Source organism: Vicugna pacos, chromosome 14, assembly GCF_048564905.1.
Source record: "Vicugna pacos chromosome 14, VicPac4, whole genome shotgun sequence".
Taxonomy (NCBI): Eukaryota; Metazoa; Chordata; class Mammalia; order Artiodactyla; family Camelidae; genus Vicugna; species Vicugna pacos.
In genome coordinates this window covers 6,452,465-6,471,121 of record NC_133000.1, presented here as the reverse complement: position 1 = coordinate 6,471,121, position 18,657 = coordinate 6,452,465, and the positions used below count along the sequence as shown (strand labels likewise).

The 18,657-nt window shown below is 48.6% G+C and overlaps 1 long non-coding RNA gene across 1 annotated transcript; it reads left to right on the top strand.

The window, feature by feature from the left end:
- Positions 1–978: 978 nt before the first annotated feature.
- On the top strand, positions 979–6,695 carry LOC116283342 (uncharacterized). Its single transcript, XR_012058721.1, has 4 exons — positions 979–1,360; positions 2,765–2,992; positions 4,032–4,123; positions 5,099–6,695. It is a non-coding gene; the product is annotated as an uncharacterized lncRNA (long non-coding RNA).
- Positions 6,696–18,657: the final 11,962 nt, after the last annotated feature.

Here is an 18,657-nt window from a genome sequence, read left to right as displayed (position 1 = left end):
TTTCACAGTGTTGTGCAACCATCACTACCATCCATCTCTGGAAATCTTGTCATCTTGCAAAACCGAAACTCGGTGAAAAAGAACTACCCCACCCCCGGCCTCTGGCACCCACTGTTCTGCTTTCTGTCGCTGGGAGTTTAGGACTCCAACCTCATGTGAGTGGGATCATGCAGCACGTGGCCTTTTGCAGCCTGCTTCTTTCACTGAGCATAATGTCCTCTATGTTGTAGCAGCTCTTACTTCTCTTAAAATCCCCTTTGAACGGACTACTTCCCATACATCTTTCAGGTCTGAGTACAAAGTCCTTTCCTCCAGGAGGCCTCCTCGACCCCGGCACTGGTGCTCCCACAATGCTTTGCACCCCTCCTGTCAGGGGAGAGCCAGGCGGTGAAGGGACGGAGCCCAGAGACCCCTCTGCCCCCACCAAGTACACGCTCCTCGGGGCACAGACTCCGTCCCCTTCCCAGCTGTACCCCAGTGTCTCGTCACAGCCCGTGCCTGGCAGGGTGGAGCTCAGCAAACAATGAGAGTGAGTGTTGAACAAACATTCCCTGAATTATTTGCTGACAATTTCCAGCACAAGCCTGGAGGCCAAATCTGCATGTCCTTGACCCAGCAGGGGTACGAGGAATCTTAACCAGCCTTTGCTGGAGCATATCGTCTCCAAGGCCGGGCTCTCCATCTGATCACTGATTCTCTGGCCTCCCCCACAGCCCCTGCTCAGTCAGCACCGCTGTCCTTGGAGAACCCAGTGGCATCTACAGCCCTTGTGCTCCACGCACAGCCCCCGTCACCCCTCCGCCCTCCTGGCACCGTGTCTCCGGAGGTGGTTTCCCAGTCTGCCTCTCCTGTCCTCACTTCACCCTGCCCAGCCCGGGAGGCTCCTACTCCTGGCCGCCTCTCCACCCCTTTCCATTTAAGGAACCCCGTCATGTGTCTCAGCAAGTAACACTAGCACGATCACTCGGGCCTGCATGCTGGGGAGGATTCCCGGATCCACAATAATCTGCCCATCGCCAATAGCTTCTACTTCATCTCTGTGCTCATATCAGAGCCCTTGTCTGAGGCCTGGTCCTTTCACTGGGGGGGAGTGGACAGAAGGTGGGCCCATGTTCCTGCCTTACCACTGACCAGTGGCTTGACTTTGGGCGAGTCACATGTCCTCCCTAAGCCTCCACTTTCTCATCTGTGAGTGGGGATAACAAGGGGTGCATCCAGGACGCTGCAAGAATAAGACAAAGCAGTTTAGTAATTCCCCACCCAAACGTCGGCGATGGCCCTGGGTGGGATCCTGACAGTTGCTGACACTGGATGAGACGTGAGCTGTTGGAGGAGGCTGGGTCCCACTGAGGTGATGCAGGTAAGGTACCACTAACCCGGGTAGACTGAGGACAAGATCACGTGCTCCCTCCCCCTCTTCTGCACTACGGCCAAGCTGTCCAGGGAAAGCACTGATTTGGTTTCTAGGGAATCCTTGTTGCTCAAAGGATTACATGTGGTAGACACTCTCTTAACTGAACTGATGGATTGACTGACTCTCTGCAAACCCCCTGCCAAATGCCCGCAGAATGCTCTAGACACTCACGTCTGGTAGATGGCACTTCTGCTCCTGACGGCTGAGGGGCTGTAACTTAACACGAATCAGCTGTGTTTGTTCCCAAACCTGCGGCTGCCAGTCGTACATTTTATTGTGATTATACATTTATTTAAGCAAAATGAAATTTGACGAAATTAGCACGAAAAAACTTTGTGAAAACTAAGATGAATACTTGGAAAAGACCAGATGAAGGGTCATGTTAAATTGAGGACAGATGAGATAACTTTTAAAGCTTGGGGGAAATTGCAAAAAAACTAGAAGTCTAGTGCTCTCATTGCTTTGCAAATATCTTTAAGTTCTTGCTCTGCTTAAAAAAGGCAGAAACTGAAAGTCATAAATAATGCATTTATGGCAGACTGTGTTGAACTTGCCTCTTACTCGAAGAAAAAGCCTTGGCCTTACATCAAAAGATCGGGAACGAATGTACATTTTACTGTTGCAAATTGAAATAAAATGTTTGTAGGAGGTACGTATCATTTAAAAATGGTTCCTTGCCTTCAAATATATATTTTTGAATTAACCTAACAGCCACTGGTGGGGATCCAGTTGGAGGAGAGGGTTTCTGCTGTTCAACCTCCTGTTTGGGACCCTCTAAGCGGCCCCACTCTGGCCTCGTTCATTGCTCACCTCTCCCGTTTCCTGTTTAGTCATTTAGTCACTCACCAAAGAGGTGCTGAGAATTAGAACCAGCTCTGCGCTCAGAGCTGAGTTCCCGTGCTGCCTCTACTTGGAGTTGGTGCCAGCAGGAGTGAACAAGCCTGAGCGCGGCTGCCTCCTGCTGCATGTGAGCTGTTGTCCCGCCTGACACCCCGCAGCAGTTTCAGTACTTTGGACGGAACTGTGTCCCCCCAGGTACATGCTGAAGCCCTCTCCGCTGCCCACCACCCACTGAATGTGGGGATGGGGCCTTTGGGTAGTAATTAGGGTTGATGAGGTCATGAGGGTGGGGCCTTTCTGATAGGATTAGTGGCTTGATAGGAAGAAGAAAGGATAGAGCTTGCTCTCTCTCCAGCCCCTGAGGACACAGAGAGAAAAGCGGCCACTTGCGAGCCAGGAAGAAGGCCCTCCCACACCTGGAAATGAATTGGCCTGGACCTTGATCTCAGAATTCCAGCCTCCAGAACTCTGAGAAATAAATGTCTGTTGCTTAACCGTATTTTGTTATAGCAGCCTGAGGCAACTGAAGCCATAGCAGACCCTGCCCGGGAAGGTGTAGAGAGGACGGTGCTGATTCTGCCGCCGCCAGTAACGGTGATGATGGAGGTGCCGATGACGTCACTCCCTCAACCCCAGATATCCATGGATGGGGGAGCCCCTCCCTTTGCAGCCTTAGAAACCAACACATCATTAAACTGACCATCTCACTGGCTTGCAGATCCACCTGGGAGATCTCAGGTATACCAACATGGAGCTTAAATGACTTCAAAGACAGACCTGTGACTGTAACCAAAGTCCACATCGCGTTCCTACAAGCTGAGTATTCTCCCAATCCAGACCTTAGATTCACAGCTCTCTGCCATTTTCTGGCAGGAAATGCACAATGAATGGTGTTTCTAGGTGTGATACCCTCTGACTCTGAAGCATCCAAAGCCTTTTACTCTGACCTCCTGGCACAAAGATTGCCAGTTGTCTACCCCAAATCCTTTCTTGCCTTCTTCTTAAGGTACAGAACTCTCAGCCTCTCTTGTGATGAGGTGGGGCCCAGCGACTAAATTCTGGCCCTCAAGATGTGTGCAGAAGTGTGCAGGGCCTCCCGGAAAGTCGGCAAAGGGAGCTGATCTCGTGGGAGGGCACACACTTTTGTCCTGGACCTGGTTCTGCACGCTCCTGTTTCTTCACACTGCCTGGAGTATGGGTGGAAACAGGAGGCCCCAACAGCACCTGTACCACAAGGCCACAGTGAGAGGGAAACGAGGCTAGGACAGCGGGGCAGCCGTATGCAGTAGGGGCCTGGGCTCTCGGCCTCGGAGCCGCTGCTCCAAGAAACCGGGGAGGTCAGGGTGACATCATCACTCATGCAGCCCCACCACCTAGATCCAAGTCCCATGACGAGAGGAGCGGCAGGGGACACACTGGGCTCCTGTGGGAGTACCCGTGCGTGGTCCTGCCTCAAGCAGCCTGGGCAGCAACCAGCCACAGAGCTTGAGGCAAAGGTGGCCTCTGACCACATAGATTGACCAGACAAAACTGGGGCTCCTTAGAGTGTCCTGAGCCAGGTAAGCAGGACATTAAACTGGTGAGATTTGAGCTGTGACCTTGCTATTCTCACAGGCTGTGGGGCTTAGGGACCAGTGACTCGTGCTAAGGACAGGTGACCTGGGATACCTCAGCCAGCAAAGGCTGCCTGGCTTCAACCTGGGTGTTTCTTTTCAGCTGACCTGTCACTGCAAAATGTATCCCATTGATGTATGTCTTCTTTCCCTTCAACTTCTAGGACAGAGTCTCCTGGAGAATGAGAGTTCGCGGTCTCTCCAGGCTGGAAGAAGGAGCAGATGTGGGAATAGGAACCAGGATCACAGGCAACAGGTCAGTTACATGGATTTTCCGTGTTAGGACAGGACCCAGGCTGGCTGAATCCGTTAGATAACAAGAGCGTGTTCCCCTGTGCTTTCAACACAAACTACCAATTCATCTGTGATGCTTTCCAGGTGAATGGTTTTCTGCATTCAGTCAACTTGTTTCAGTTGTGGTTGTGTCTGATAGGCTGGCATCCTGGCGGACTCACTCCTGACATGCAGAATCCAATCAACACATTCCGTTTTGCAAAACAGATGTGCAGAGAAACATCGTATTTTTTAGGGCTGGAATGAAACTTAAAGATCAGCTAATCCCAGCCCTTGTTTTGTAGATCAGTGGAAGTGATTGCTGGAGGTCACCCAACTAATGGGTGCGAACCTGGGAGTAGACCTCAGGCAACCCGAACTTGTAAACAGCACTGCAAACACTTCGTTCTGTAATTTCACTTTGAATTCCCATCGACCGGCCCAGACACACTACATAAGGGGTCTTCAGGTTCTTTTTTTTTTCCTGTGTATTTTTCTTGGGGAGAATTTACAGACTGTTTCCTGAGGTATTTGCAGACAAATTGGACAGAATAAGAAACACAAAATCTCCTAGTGGTCTCCCTACACAAGATCAAGGCCACCCATGAAGTCTATTGCTTCCTCCTCTTTCACCGGGTCAGGGAGGGGGAAGCGAGCATCGTATGAGTTATTTACTTTGAACGTACTGAACTGAGAATCCTTCGTCCCTCCCTTTCCTCCCCTTCCTCCCTCAGCTCCCTCCTTCCTGCCCCTGAGCTGCAGTCTGATTTTCTCCAGGTCTGGTGTGGGGACCCAGGGTTTTGTGTCTATTAGCACATTCCCCCATGAGCTCCTTCCTTTCTCTCTTCCCACCTTCCCCTGTGCTTTTGTTTTCTAAATTGGGGGCCTGATCAAAGTGAATGAACATATTTATTTTCTGGATATCACATGCCTGCTGAAATGAGTGTATTTTAAATAGGCCGACAGTGCCAGTGCTGTGTGGACACATTCTGAGCCTCCCGGGCTCAGGGCTACCAGGGCCCCGTGTTACCGCCTTGGGAACGCTTGTGAGAACAAGGTCCTGGAAACGTGGGAGGCTCCTGACAAGACAGAAGGTCTTCTGGATTGATGGCTGCCCGGGCCCTTCACTCCCCATTTTCTGTGTCTGGGGCTCTGCGAGGACGTCAGTGACGAGGAGACACTGTGTGATCAGTATTCCAAGAGGCTGCCAAGGCAAAACCTAAGACACATTATTTTGCTGGCAGAGCAGGTGTCCTGCTTTGAGTTGTAACATAACCGGTGAGCAATAGCTCATGAAATGACCTTCTTTTCCACTTATTAAAGGGCAAGCATTTCTTGGAAATCCATATATTTCACTGAGCTCTAAATCAAGGCTGCATCTACCAGGGCCCGCTCAACATCTCTTGCTCCGACGCTTTCATAGACTCGGGCGCTAAATCCACCATTTCTTCTTTTCACCCGTCAGGAGGCCCAGCGCGTAAATGTATTTCCTAACAGTGAGCGTGTGCTGCAGGCTGAATCTTCCGGGTCTGTCTCTTTGATGTGACAGCAGGTTCAGCATTGTGTTGAGTCTCTGTGTTCCAAGGCCACGGACAGTAGCCTTTACGCTGGTGAAAAGGAGGACAAAGTCAAGCTGATGCTGGGAGATTAGCCCCAGCTGTCTCCCACCTGCACCAGTAAGCCCCCTGGCCCTGGCCAGTAGCACGATCTTGGGACATTTGTTTCTGTACTGACTTGGTCCTCTGGGTCATGCCTTGGCCCTTTCAGGCTGCAGTTGGCAACCTGTGCTGATCTGCCTGGAAGCTACGAAGGAAGCACAGGTGAGTTGGATGTGCAGACCCACCGTAGCACCGGCCTTGCCCTCCACCACCTTGCCTTGTCCCTCCTCTCCTGTGTGCGTGGCAGGAACACCTCCTTCCAGCGCCGGGTGAGCAGGCACGCTCTGGGGACCTGTCGGAACTTCACTGGCACTCTAGGGTGGCCCCAGGAGGCAGGAGTGAAAATATCCCAGGGACTACTCTGCCCAAAGGTTCCTGGAAGAATAGAGATAAATTAATACACAGCAAGCGTAGGATGGAAGGGAACCTGAGTTCTAATCAGAGCAAAGTTTTGTGAGGTCCACGTAATCAAATTCCGTTCTGCCTGTGGTTCCGTAAGAAACAATCCAGGGCAGCTGGCCCTGGAGCCTCAAGCCCGGAAGAGCTCCTACAAAATGTATCACATCGGTGCACAAGCGACTCAGTCTATGCTAAGCACTTGAATGTATATCCAAAATAGTTCTAGCACCTGCTTCAAGAAACCTCAGCTAGGGAGACAAGGTAACCTACTGAAGCAGGTACGGAGTCTCTCTGAGCAGTGACTCGGGTTAATCTAATCACTACAGCCCACTCCTCATCACACAGCTCCCCCCAGTCCTGAATCATTCCTACCGGGACATGATAGCACAGTTCCTTACCAAATTCACTGCCTCCAGTCTAGCCGAGTTCTCTAAATTAACATGTTTTTGATTTTGATAATTTTTGTGAAAATAAACTGATTTTAAGGTATACACTGAATTTTGTCTGCCTCCCCCAAATTCTTCTGTTGAAGCCCTAACCCGCAGTGTGACTGTATTTGGAGATAAGGCCTTTATGGAAGTAATTAAGGTTAATTGAGGTCATGTGGTGGGACCCTGATCCAAAAGTGATCTTATAAGAAGAGACATCAGAGTGTTCACCTTTCTCTCTCTCTCTCTCTCTGGGCCATGTGAGGACTCAACAAAATGTGACCTGAAAAGATGTCCACCTGCAAGCCAGGAAAAGCCCCCTCTGACCACACTGGCACCCTGCTTCAGACCTCCAGTCTCCAGAACTCCACACATGTGAGAAATAAAGTTCTGCAGCTTAAGCTGCCCAGTGTATGGTATGTCATTACGGCAGCCCGAGTACTGGCCTGACGAATACATTTGACTTCAAGGGAATTCACGACCCAGTGGAGACTCCAGCAAGGCTCTGAACTGGGGCTGAGCTTGTAGCCAGGTGGATGGTCCATACCTATATGCTCCCTGTCTGTGCTCCACAGAGTGTTTAACACGGAGAGCTCATTGCCTACCCTTGGAAGGCTGCAGCTCTGGTCCCAGCAGGCTGTACTCCTCGATGTCGCAGACGTGCACCAAGCCATCCTGGTCAGCCACATAGTCACGGGTGTCTCCTGCTGTCACCACCATGCTGCTGATCCGGGCTTTGTCTCTGGACTGAAAGACACACGCACAGGGATCATTACACAGAATACACACAGAGGGCCCATTACGTATACACACACAGGGTCCATCTCACACACACACACACACACACGCACACACACACACAGCCCATCACAGGTACAGCTTACCTGTCAGACCATGGCAAGTGAAATGCTATCTCCCATTTGTAGTAAGAACTAGTCACTGTGCTGGTATTAATCCTCCAGTAAAGCAGACATACAGATAGAAAGGGCTTAGAGCCCTGATGAGCTGCTGCATCACTTAGGCTAGTGTCGAAACAGACAAACACACCCAAACCTGAAGCATGGAACTTATTACCAAACCGCGGCCAAACTTAGAGTAGTGAAGTTTGCGATGGGACAGGCCCCGCCGAACAGCCTCCAGAAGGTGACGGAGCCTGGGAGGGGAGCAGGAGGAAGGGCGCCGGGCATCTGTGCCTTGCGTTTCCCAAGCTCCCTGCTCGGCAGCTGCTTTTAACTTGAGATTTAAAATAAAATCCTAGAGCTTTGGCCCACTCATTACATGTTACTGAAGGCTGGAGGACCTGTCACCCGGGTGACATCACCGAGCTAGTTAGTGGGCTTGGGAGCCGGCCCCCACCGCTGATCCCCAGCGCAGGATCCTTTGCTCATCTTGCGGCCGAGCAGGCTGGCGTTAGTCCGCCTGGGCTCCAGGGAGAGACCGGCGCAGCCGGAGGGAAAGGGCAGCGGGCGCAGCCGGGGCGTCCTGACCGCCTGGAGACGCTTCCTCTCAAACCCGCCCGCAGCGCCGCAGGAAAGAGCCGCGCCGGCTCCCTTCTGCCCTCGGGCCGCGGGCCGCCAGGGCGGTGGCTGATCCCAGCGCGGCTGCCCGCGCCTTCAGGAAGGTGAGGCAGGGAGCACTCCGGCCTGGGCCTGGGGGCAAGGGGAGCATTTTGGTTGTGCTCCCAGCTCTTTTCTCATCCTCTCCTGGGTCTCTCCCCGGGTCACAGAGCTGCCCCCGGCCCAGGGCCTGAAGCAGAGGCGGCGCACACAGGAGGATAGGAACCAGCCCAGCCTGGTTGACGGGGGGAAGGCAGACGTGAAGGCTGAGGGCCTCTGTGGCTCAGGGCACCCTGGCGTTGCCCTAGGACCCGGGGAGAGAGACAGGGATTGGGAACTTGGTGTGGGCTGGAGGGCGGGGCCCGCGAGCTGGTGGGGAGGTCGGGGCTTTGCCCGGGACTCTGTGGACACCTCCCAAGAGGTCCCCACTCCCTGGGATTCCTGGATTGGAATAATAATAATTAACCTGCATGCCACTTTTTACATTTGCCAAGATGCAGAACCATGTGAAGTCACATGGTACTGGATTATCAGTCCCAGGGTCAGATGAGGAAATGGAGATTTAAAACAGTTAAAAGCTTTGCTCAAAGCCATCAAGAGTTCATTCTTTCCTTCACTTGTTTTTTGTCGGGTCTGTGCACTTGGGAAACCATGGTGAACATGGCAGACTCAGGCCCTGTCAGCAGGTGGATGACCACCACAGCAAGGCTAATTCACTTAGTGGAACTTCCTGTGTCAGGCACTGAGCTCAGTACCTTCTCAACACCACCATGGTCAGTTATCACAACAATCCCAGTTAGACATCATGCTCTTGATTTTACAGGCAGTGAGACCGTGGTTTAGAAAGAACCGCATTGCCTGAGGTCACACAGCTCAGACGTGGAGGTGCTGAGATTCAGATCCAGATGTGTTTGCATCCAAAGCCCGGGCCCTTGACATCGGGCTTTGTGGTTGTCCTCGGGGCACTGAGGATTCTCAGAGGCAGGTGGAGGGTCGCCTACATGGTGGTGAGGCTCCTGCCAGCTCCTCGGCCCCCGTGCCCTCCCTGAAGCCTGGGGTGTGTGGTCAGCGATGGGCTAAGGTGTCACCTTACTCTCAGATTATCCGGCTCTGGGGGTATTGCCCTAGGGGGTGGCGAGAGGGAGGATGATGAAAGGGGGAGGGGCAGCAGAGATAACCCCCTTCACCTGCCCACTTCATCCTGGGGTAGGGGTGGGTGTGCTGCTCCCCCACTCCCCAACGCGTGGTCTGGAGGAGCATTTCACTTCCCGAAACCTCAGTTTTTTCATCCATGACAGGGAGACAATACTTGCTAGTTCACAGAATTTCAGGGAAGAGTAAATTAGAGACTCTATGGGAATCGTGCTCCATGACCTTGCTATGAAGCTGAATGGAGATACTGCACCTAAGGTACTCAGAGCACAGAGACACTCAACAAATGGTAACCATTCTAGTTACTGTTACTTAACTCTCTAGCCTCAGTTTCCTCATCTATGAAAATGGGTCCAATAGCACCTATCTCCCTGGGTTGACGTGAGTACTAAATGAGGTAATACATTGAAAGCACTCAGGAAAATGACATACAGGATTAAATATGTTACTTATATAATTATTAGCATATTGTTATTATATTTATTATATTATTAACTACTAAATACTATTATTAATAAAATACTATCTTATTGAAATTATTATATTATTATTTTGTTATAATATTATTCACAACTAAACTAAATATTATTATATTGTTTCCCTAAATAAAAAGCTTTCATCTCTTAGAAGCAGTGAATGAATTTAGCAAAGTATCAGGATACCAAGTCAACAGACAGAAGTCAGTTGCATTTCTATATGTGACCACGGAACAATCTGCAAAGTAAATTAAAAAAAAAACACTCCATTTAGAATAGCATCAAAAAGACTAAAATACTTAGGAATTAACCAAGGATGTGAAATACTTGTACAATGAAAACTAAAAAACATTGTTGAAAGAAATTAAGACATAGATAGAAACACATCCCATGTTCATGGATTGGAAGAAATATTGTTAAAACATCAATACTACCAAAAGCGATGTATAGATTCAATGCAGTCTCTATCAACATCCCAAAGATGTTGCTGGCAGAAATAGAAAAGGCCATTTTAAAATTCATAAGGAATGTCAAGGGACCCCTGAGAGCCAAAACAATCTTGAAAAAGAAGAGAAAACTCGAGGACTCACACTTCCTTATTTCAGAACATTTGACAAAGCTACAGTCATCAGAACTGTGGCACTGGCATAAAGACAGATGCACAGGACAGTGGAATAGGATAGAGAGCCCTAAAACAAACCCTCACGTTTACGGTCAAATGATTTTCGACAAGGGAGCCAAGACCCTTTTCAGTCTTTTCAACAAATGGTGCTGAGAACATTGGATATCCATCTGCAAAGGAAGAAATTTGGACCCTTAACTAATACCAGGTACAAAAATTAACTCAAAATAGATGAAAGACCTAAATGTAAGACCTAAAACAATAAAACTCTTAGAAGAAAACATGGGACAAAAGCTGCATGACATTGGATTTGACAATGATTTCTTGGATATGGCACCAAAAGCACAGGTAATAAAAGAAAAAATAATAGACATATTGGACTTCATGAAAAATAAACTTTTGTGCATCAAAAGACACTATTCATAGAGTAAAAAGGAAGCCTACAGAATGGGAGAGAATATTTGCAAATAATATATTGATAATAGATTAATATCCAGAATATATAGAAAACTTCTGAAACACAACAATAAGAAAACACAAGCAGTTTCAAAAAAGCAAAGGACTTGAACAGGCATCTTTCCAAAGAAGGTACACAAAGGGCCATAAGCACATGAAAAGATGGTCAACATCACTAATCCTTAGGGAAATGCACATCAAAACCACCATGAGCTACCACCTCACACCCATTCTGACGGCTACTAACAAAAACCAGAAAATAACAAGTGTTGGTCAGGATGTGGAGAAATCGGAACCCTGTGCACTGTTGGCAGGACTGTAGAATGGCAGAACCCCTGTGGGAATCAGTGTGGTGGTCTCTCAGAAAATCAAAACTAGAGGTATCATATATCCAGCAATTCCACTTCTGGGAATATAGTCAAGAGAATCAAAAGCAGGGTCTTGAAGAGATATTTGTACAACCATGTTCATAGAAACATTATTCACAACAGTTAAAAGGTGGAAGCCATCCAAGTATCCATCAATGGATGAATGGATAAGCAAAGTGTGGTAGATATACATAATGGAAAACTATGCAGCCTTAAGAAGGAAGGAAGTTCTGCAATATGCTGCAATATGGATGGACGTTATCTCTGAGGCTGTTATGCTAGGTGAAGTGAGCCAGTCATACTGTACGATTTCATTTCCATGAGTAATCGAGATCATAAAGACAGGAATTGTAATAGTGGCGGCCAGGGCCTGGGGGCAGTGGGGATGGGGGAGTTATTGTTTAATAGATACAGAGTTCAGGTTCAAGAAGAGTTATGGGGATGGATGGAGGTGTTGGCTGCACTGTGAATGTATTTATACCACTGAACTATAGACTTAAAATAATTAAGATGGCAAATATTACATTACGTGTATTTTACCACAATTAAAAAAAAAGAAGAAGAAGAATAGAAAGAGCTTTATTTTCCCAGTGAACTCGCAAATTTCTGGATTTTAGCCTGGCTGAAATCTCTTGGTCTCTCTCTTTCGCTCTCAAATTCTTTCTCTTTGATGTAGGGGAAGATGGAATTCCCAATACATATAAGGAAGAATGAAGCTAAAATGTTGAAAAGTTGGCAGAAAAAATATGTTTTCAGCTTTGTTTGCACGACTGCCTTTCTCTCTTAACTCCCCTCTCTACTGAGGATGACTTCAGGAGAAATGTCCAGATGGTTTTCCAAGTAAGATGGCGGCCTCTTAAACAATCCCATGTGAAAAGAGACCACTGTGTTCCATTCTGACCTTCAGGAAGAGCCAGTACTGCTCTTTCCCAGAAGGGTGGGGAAACTTTCACATATTTCCACCTAATTTGTGCAATGTTTTCAGTGTTGAAATGTGAATAATTGGGAGCTATGGCTGGCTTTGCATTTTTGGAGTAGAAGAGGAGTTTTTCAAAACCAGCAGTCACATAACTCTAAGCAATAAATGCTGCTTCAAATAGGATTTTAAATTAGAACTGCTGGCTGAAAGGTCAACATTGCATTCTTGGCCAGTGACTTAATTTTCATTTAAATGCAATGAAAATAAACCTTTAGAAGGAAATGCCACCACTTTTCCCCCTAAAGATTTAAAAAATTCTTAGGCACTCTCAGAAAGAGCTCCGCAGGAGAGGCTTTTTTTATGTGTAGTAAAGGGGGTGAGAATAGACTGGATAATAAATCTGCAGGTAAGACTTTCTTTTTAATCTCGTGGTGTCCAGTGGTTTCAGTTTCAACCCCTGCCCTCCAGAGTGTCTCTCAAGCACAGAGGGGCTGACTGCATCACGGTATCATTACTTTACCTGTTGGGCATGCAAGTTTTGTCTCTGGATTTACACTGACTCCCCTGAGGGCAGCACCAGGCCCCACATCTCTCTCTAGTCTCCTCTACGCATCTCCCATGGAGTTATGCCCATGGAAGCAGCTCAAAGATGTTTGCTGATCCAATGAATCATTAGAGCTTTTCCCTGGCTACTAAATCATCAAATGCCTAAAGCAGGGATTGTCGTCTGGGGCTCACGGCTCTCTAAGGGTTTGCTGGTTGGGTTTCAGGAGATGCAGAAGCTCTCCAGTTTTATGCAGATATGCCCAGCACCCTGTTTCTCCCTTGTTGGGGCCCCATGGGTGTGAGGCAGTGGGTCCTCTGGCTGTTGGCAGATGCGGGTCTTCAGATGGCCGCTGGGAGAGGATAGGCCTGGACTCTGGACGTAGGGAGAGAAGGGGTAAGAAGCCCATTTGGCTGTGGGCTCCTGCCAGTTTTCCAGTCCAGCACCGCCAGCAATGAAACTGACAGACGAGTGGATCCTCCCATGTGTATTTTCCCATGTGGTTCAGGACTTATGGGGGAAAGGGATGTGATTACCAGCCCCAAGACCTGGCACCGGGCCTGGCACATAGCAAGGGCTTGTCAATATTCTTTGAATGAATAAGTGAATGAATGAACCCATCCAAGAGAAAGGGGCTTGGAGAAATGGACTCAGGGCAGGGAAACTGGGGACAGTAGGGGTGGGAGGGTGGGGAGAAGTTTTGCAATACAGTATACAAGAAGTCAGGACAGGCCCCAGTGGGACGGTGGGTTAGGGGGCTGTAGGCCATGTGAGGACCTGGGAACCTGAGGCCACTAGAGGGGGCTGATGGTGAGGGTGGCATAAAGCCTGAGGGCACACGGATGAGTGACCATCAGGAGATGATGTCTGAGCTAGGCGGGTGCGGTGGACCTGGCTTGCTTGCTAGGTGATAGAAGCATGTGGAGGGTGGTCCTCAAAGCAGAGGAGTACAGTCAGCACTGGAAGAGCTGTACCAGCAAGGCCCAAGGGGCTGGCTGGGGGTGAGAAAAGGGCTCCTGGAGGTGGTGGGCTGGCCTGCGAGATGAGCTTTCATGGACGGGTGCCTGAGGATGTGGACTGAGCTAGCTCAACTCTTGAGCTTCCTTCCAGTTTAGGGAATCTGAATCTCCATCTGACGAGTTAAGCCTGAATTCAGGCCAATCCCTTATAACCGGAAGCCACCCAGAGCTGAGGCTCCTTGAGACAACTTGCTGGGAGCCCAAGGCTGCCAGGCCAGTCAGAGTGTCCGCGGAGGCCGCCTCACGCCTACCTTCTCCGTCTTCTGCTCCTTCAGAGGGGCTGGGGGTGTTGAGCTTGCCGTACCCGTGGCCTGAGATGACATTCCAAATGATGCTCTTGCCGTCATCGCGGGAGGTGGCCAGGAGAAAAGGTGGGCAGTAAGCCACACAGAGGATGGCCTCCTTGTGCCTGTGGTTCTGGGAGAGACAGAGAGGGACAGATTGAGAAGTCCAATCCCCAGCCACCCACAGCTAACTTCCCTCCATTTGGTGCCTAAGACAGAGGATCCTGTGGTTGCCCACATCAAGGACTCACCGGAACCTCGTGGCCCAGCCCAGAGGACCAGGGGGTCCCTCCAGGCAGGCGTCTGCTTGCAGGTCAGCCAGAGAGGTGCTGCGTCTCCTGCAGTCAGTTTTGTCACCTTCCCCAGGCAAGCGCTACTCTAGCAGCTTCCTTACCTCCACGTGGCGCTGGGCAACGTCAGAACGCTGATGGGAAAGGACAACGGAACCCAAGCACTGGCCAAGGGGGTTTGGTCTCCCCAGAGCCCCACATCTGAATTCCAGTGTGTGGAGTCCCTCAACTCAGTTCCTCCACAGCTCCCATCTGCCCCCACCTGTGGCTCACCAGTGCTGTTAGGAACTGGAATTATCTACTCTCCTTGAAAGGAAGATTTTTGGACGTGGATCCTTAAGAAAGATAAGAAATGGACATATTTTTGGTTTTGAGACTAGTCTGCAGACTTCAAAGAGTCCCTGGCCATTATCCTTTCCACTTTCTCACTGGGGAGCAGTTTACTTGTGGAGAGAATTGGCCTTTCTTGGGGCTGTAAAGATATTTTTTTCTCCCTTGCCCTCACCTAGCTCCTACAGAGCGTCCCCTGAGGACCTATCCGTGATCATCTAAGATGCCCATTCTGCTTGAAAGCTGCTGGGAAGATGGTGGGTAAGACAGTTGGGAAAGAGACATTCATTCAATGGCTTCTCATGCTCCCACTCGGCTCACGCTCTCCCCCTTCCCCCTCCTCTCGGCTGCTGTTCCCTACCTTGGCCTCCTGGAAAAATCCTAGTAATCTTTTAATATCCTGTACGGTGCTAGAGCAAAGTTAGCAGTTCCCAGCTGTCCCAGCTTTCTCCAGCGTTTTATACATTATTATAGCATCTGTCACATCGTGTGATGATTATTTCCTTAGTTTATCGCCTTGCCAGCCTGTGAAATTCTGGGCCGGGAATCACGTTTTATTCATGTTTCTATCTTCTGTGTCTACCCTCTAAGGATGGCACTATGACAGTGCTTGATAAACAGGTGTTGAAAGAATTGATAACTGAATGAATAAATATCTGAATAAACTAACACTTCACTGACTCTGGCATGACTTCTGCCCTTCCAATGACCATGGCTTCCCTCGGGTCATTTTCTGCATAACTTTGTTCTTTCAGTCAACAATCAGTCATCTGCAGACTCCACGCAGGCAGGGACCGTGTGGTGACCACTTTGCTCACTGCTGCATCTTCAGGGAACAGCACGCAGTGGGCCCACAGTAGGCATTGGATATATGCTCGCTGAATGAGCACGTATTAATAGGGCATCTAAGATAAACCAGACACCAGCTGTTCCTGGGAATATGAAAGAGAAAACAGACAAGGTCTGTCTTCACTGAATTTGCATTCTAGTGACTGGTAGCTTTTGGAATATTTATAAGGGCGTAATGTAAGGTTGGGTGGTGGGAAGTGGTTATTATTCACAGTAAACTTTCTTTCTTAACACTTGTCTCAAAGGCTTGGCATCCAGACAATTCTGAAAGATGTCACTCAACCCTGAGAAGCTGTAGAAAGTTGGGGGCAATTTGAATGCTAACAAGAATCGTAAGAAGTCCCTCACAGGCGGTAGGAATGTCATCGCTTAGGTTCCCCGGCCACCCAACGATGGCACAGTGAATGGGTACAGTTTTGCATGCCAAGAACAAATAGGAAGCAGATGCTTCTTTGAGGAAAGTCACACGTATCACATCCTGGGCTGCCATTCCTACACCACAGGACTCTAGGCTGAGCTCAAGGGGAGATGCATGGGTTTGCTCCTGGGCCTCATGTCCCAACCTGGACACAGGCCGTCACTCTTCTTGGAGCAGAAGCAGCTGCCAGGAGCTCAGTGCTTCTGGCTCTACCTACATCCCAATCACGAAACCCCACCACAGCAGAGGCTTTTGAGATGCTGTGATCGCCCTAGGCAGATGCAGGCCCCGGAGACTCAGGGTGAACCCCAGGAATGAAGGACAACCCCATCAAGTGCCACTGTCTGGGTTGAGAGCTGGACAGTGCACCAGGGCTCACCAAGTCATCCTGCCAGTGTACTTGTGGCTTCAGGAAGTGATGAAAATGAGACAGTGTGTCCTGTATTCAAAGCCAAACAGGAGAAGTTGTACAAGCAGTAAAATGAGCTGCCAACACACTCACAGCTTCAGGGAGAGGTGTTGGCACATTTTATAACCCTACCCCTCACCCTACCAATGATGTGGCTTTTTGAAACGTCAAAGCAAATTCCCCTACTGCCAGTGGGAATAAAAAGCAATCCAACCCTGATGTTTGGGCGATTGCATTCCAGCAAATCATATGTCAACTGACAGGCTCTCCTCGGATGGTCTGCATAGCTTCACCTCCGTAATGAGACCCAGAACTGTTGAAGGGGCTAAAACAAAAGCCATCAGCTCAGGAGCCTTTAATACCAAAGAACAAATTCAAAGCCGGGACCTCTCAGGTAGTCATCTTCCAAATCATCTGAGGATGCAAGGCTCAGGCTGTGAAATACAGCACACTTTCAAATGAATAAAGAACTTACAATCTTTAAAGACCTTCAAAAATCCAGGACCATCCAGCATAGCAAACGGGGGAAATAAAATGCCGCAGGTAGATTTAAAACTTAGTTTTAGTCAGCATTTTCAACTTCCCACGTCTCTTAATCCTTTCCCCACCTCTAAGCCATAGAAAAAAGAATTTTTTTCCCATAGAGATGCTTATGGATGGCATTTCATTTTTTTCCATTTAGGGAAGGACTAGGGCATGAAGACAAGGTGGGAGGAAGAAGGAAGAAATTAACAGGCTGGTTAACCTTCAATTAGGAGCGAGAATATTCCAGATGTAATTGTAAGCCCCTGCATGCTGGGTAGGAGGGAACACAGCCAGCCTGCACAAAAGCTGAGAAGACTAGGCAAGGTGAGGGGGAGCCACAAGTGTCAAGGTACGGTCTGGTTTGGATCCCCAAAGATGCCCTCTTTGCCCTGATAGTTTGTCTACCTAGGACTGGGTGACACTGTGATTTATAATTAGAAATATGTATTTTGTTTTTGTTTCCATTCTGAATTTCCTAAGTGCTGACCATGGAAGCTCCTTGCCCCTTCCCCATACTGCACCCTATGCACCTCTCCCATCTGGCTATTCCTGAGTTATATCCTTTTATAATAAACTGGCAATCCAGCAGGAGAAAAGTTTCCCTAAGGTCTGTGAGCTGCTCTAAGCCAATTAATATAACCCAAGGAGGGGAGTCTTTGGAACCTCCTGTGTTATAACCAGTTGGTCAGAGGCACAGGCGACAACCTGGATTTGCAAATGGTGTCTGAAGTTGCGGTGAGGAGTCTTGTACCTTATAGGACTCAACCCTCAACCTGTGGAATCTGACGCTCTCTCAAGGTAGATAGCGTGAGAATGGAGTTGAATTGTAGGGTACCAGCTTGTGTCGGAGAACTGCTTGTTGGCGTGAGGAAACCCCCGTACATTGCAACTGGGCGCAGAGTCATTACACTTCTTCCCATAGAAAAGAACTAGTGAGAAGAAACTGAAACAGGAAAAGTATAAACTTTTTTTTTTAAAAGGGAAGCAGGAAGGAAAGATGAGACAGAGAAGAGAGAGAGAGGAGGAAACTTTTGTCTATATTTTGGTGTGACTTGTACCAGACAGTGGCATAAAGAATTTCTCCAAAATCTGTTTTTAAAGGGAAAAGAATCAACGGGGGGTGAGTGTGGGAAAGGAAATCAGTCTGAAGCAGAGTTTTGAAATACCATAGTTTTGTACATTTCACTGACATAGTATACGTTTATCCTTCTGTCCCATCCAGCAGCTGTGATACGCCCAGAACAACAGACCATGACATTTTGATACTTGAGCTTATTATCTGCTTAATTTTTTGCATGGAATCAATACTGTGGCTTAATTTTGTCATGTACATATGATAAATGAAGACAGCAAGAAAACAACCTCTTCTGTTTTTTGCAGAGAGCAAGATAAAACATGATTTGATAACAGGGTCCGTTTTTTAACTGGTTCTTAAAGGATGCGGAAGCAGAAGCAGGGTACCCAGTTATTTCCAAGGTGCGCTCCACGAGCAGCTGCCTTCCGAAGGATGCCCTGATCCCAAGAGCGTGGTTGAACCACGGAGGCAGGGGCACAAACATAAATTGATCAAGAATTGTTTTCAACATTTTAATGTTCAGGAGGGAATTTATTGGGTTTTTATTCTTTGACTCATGGCTGCTGAATTTAATTACTCTAGTTTGTGATTTATTCCCTAATAAAGCATTTGGTGGAGAGATACAGTGCTTCCAGTCTCTACCCCTACACAGTTATCAAAATGTGCAGAGAACTGCTTCCAATATTCTGGAAGAGCCCTGTTGCCTGAATTACCATCTGGGACCCACCACATTTTGGGGG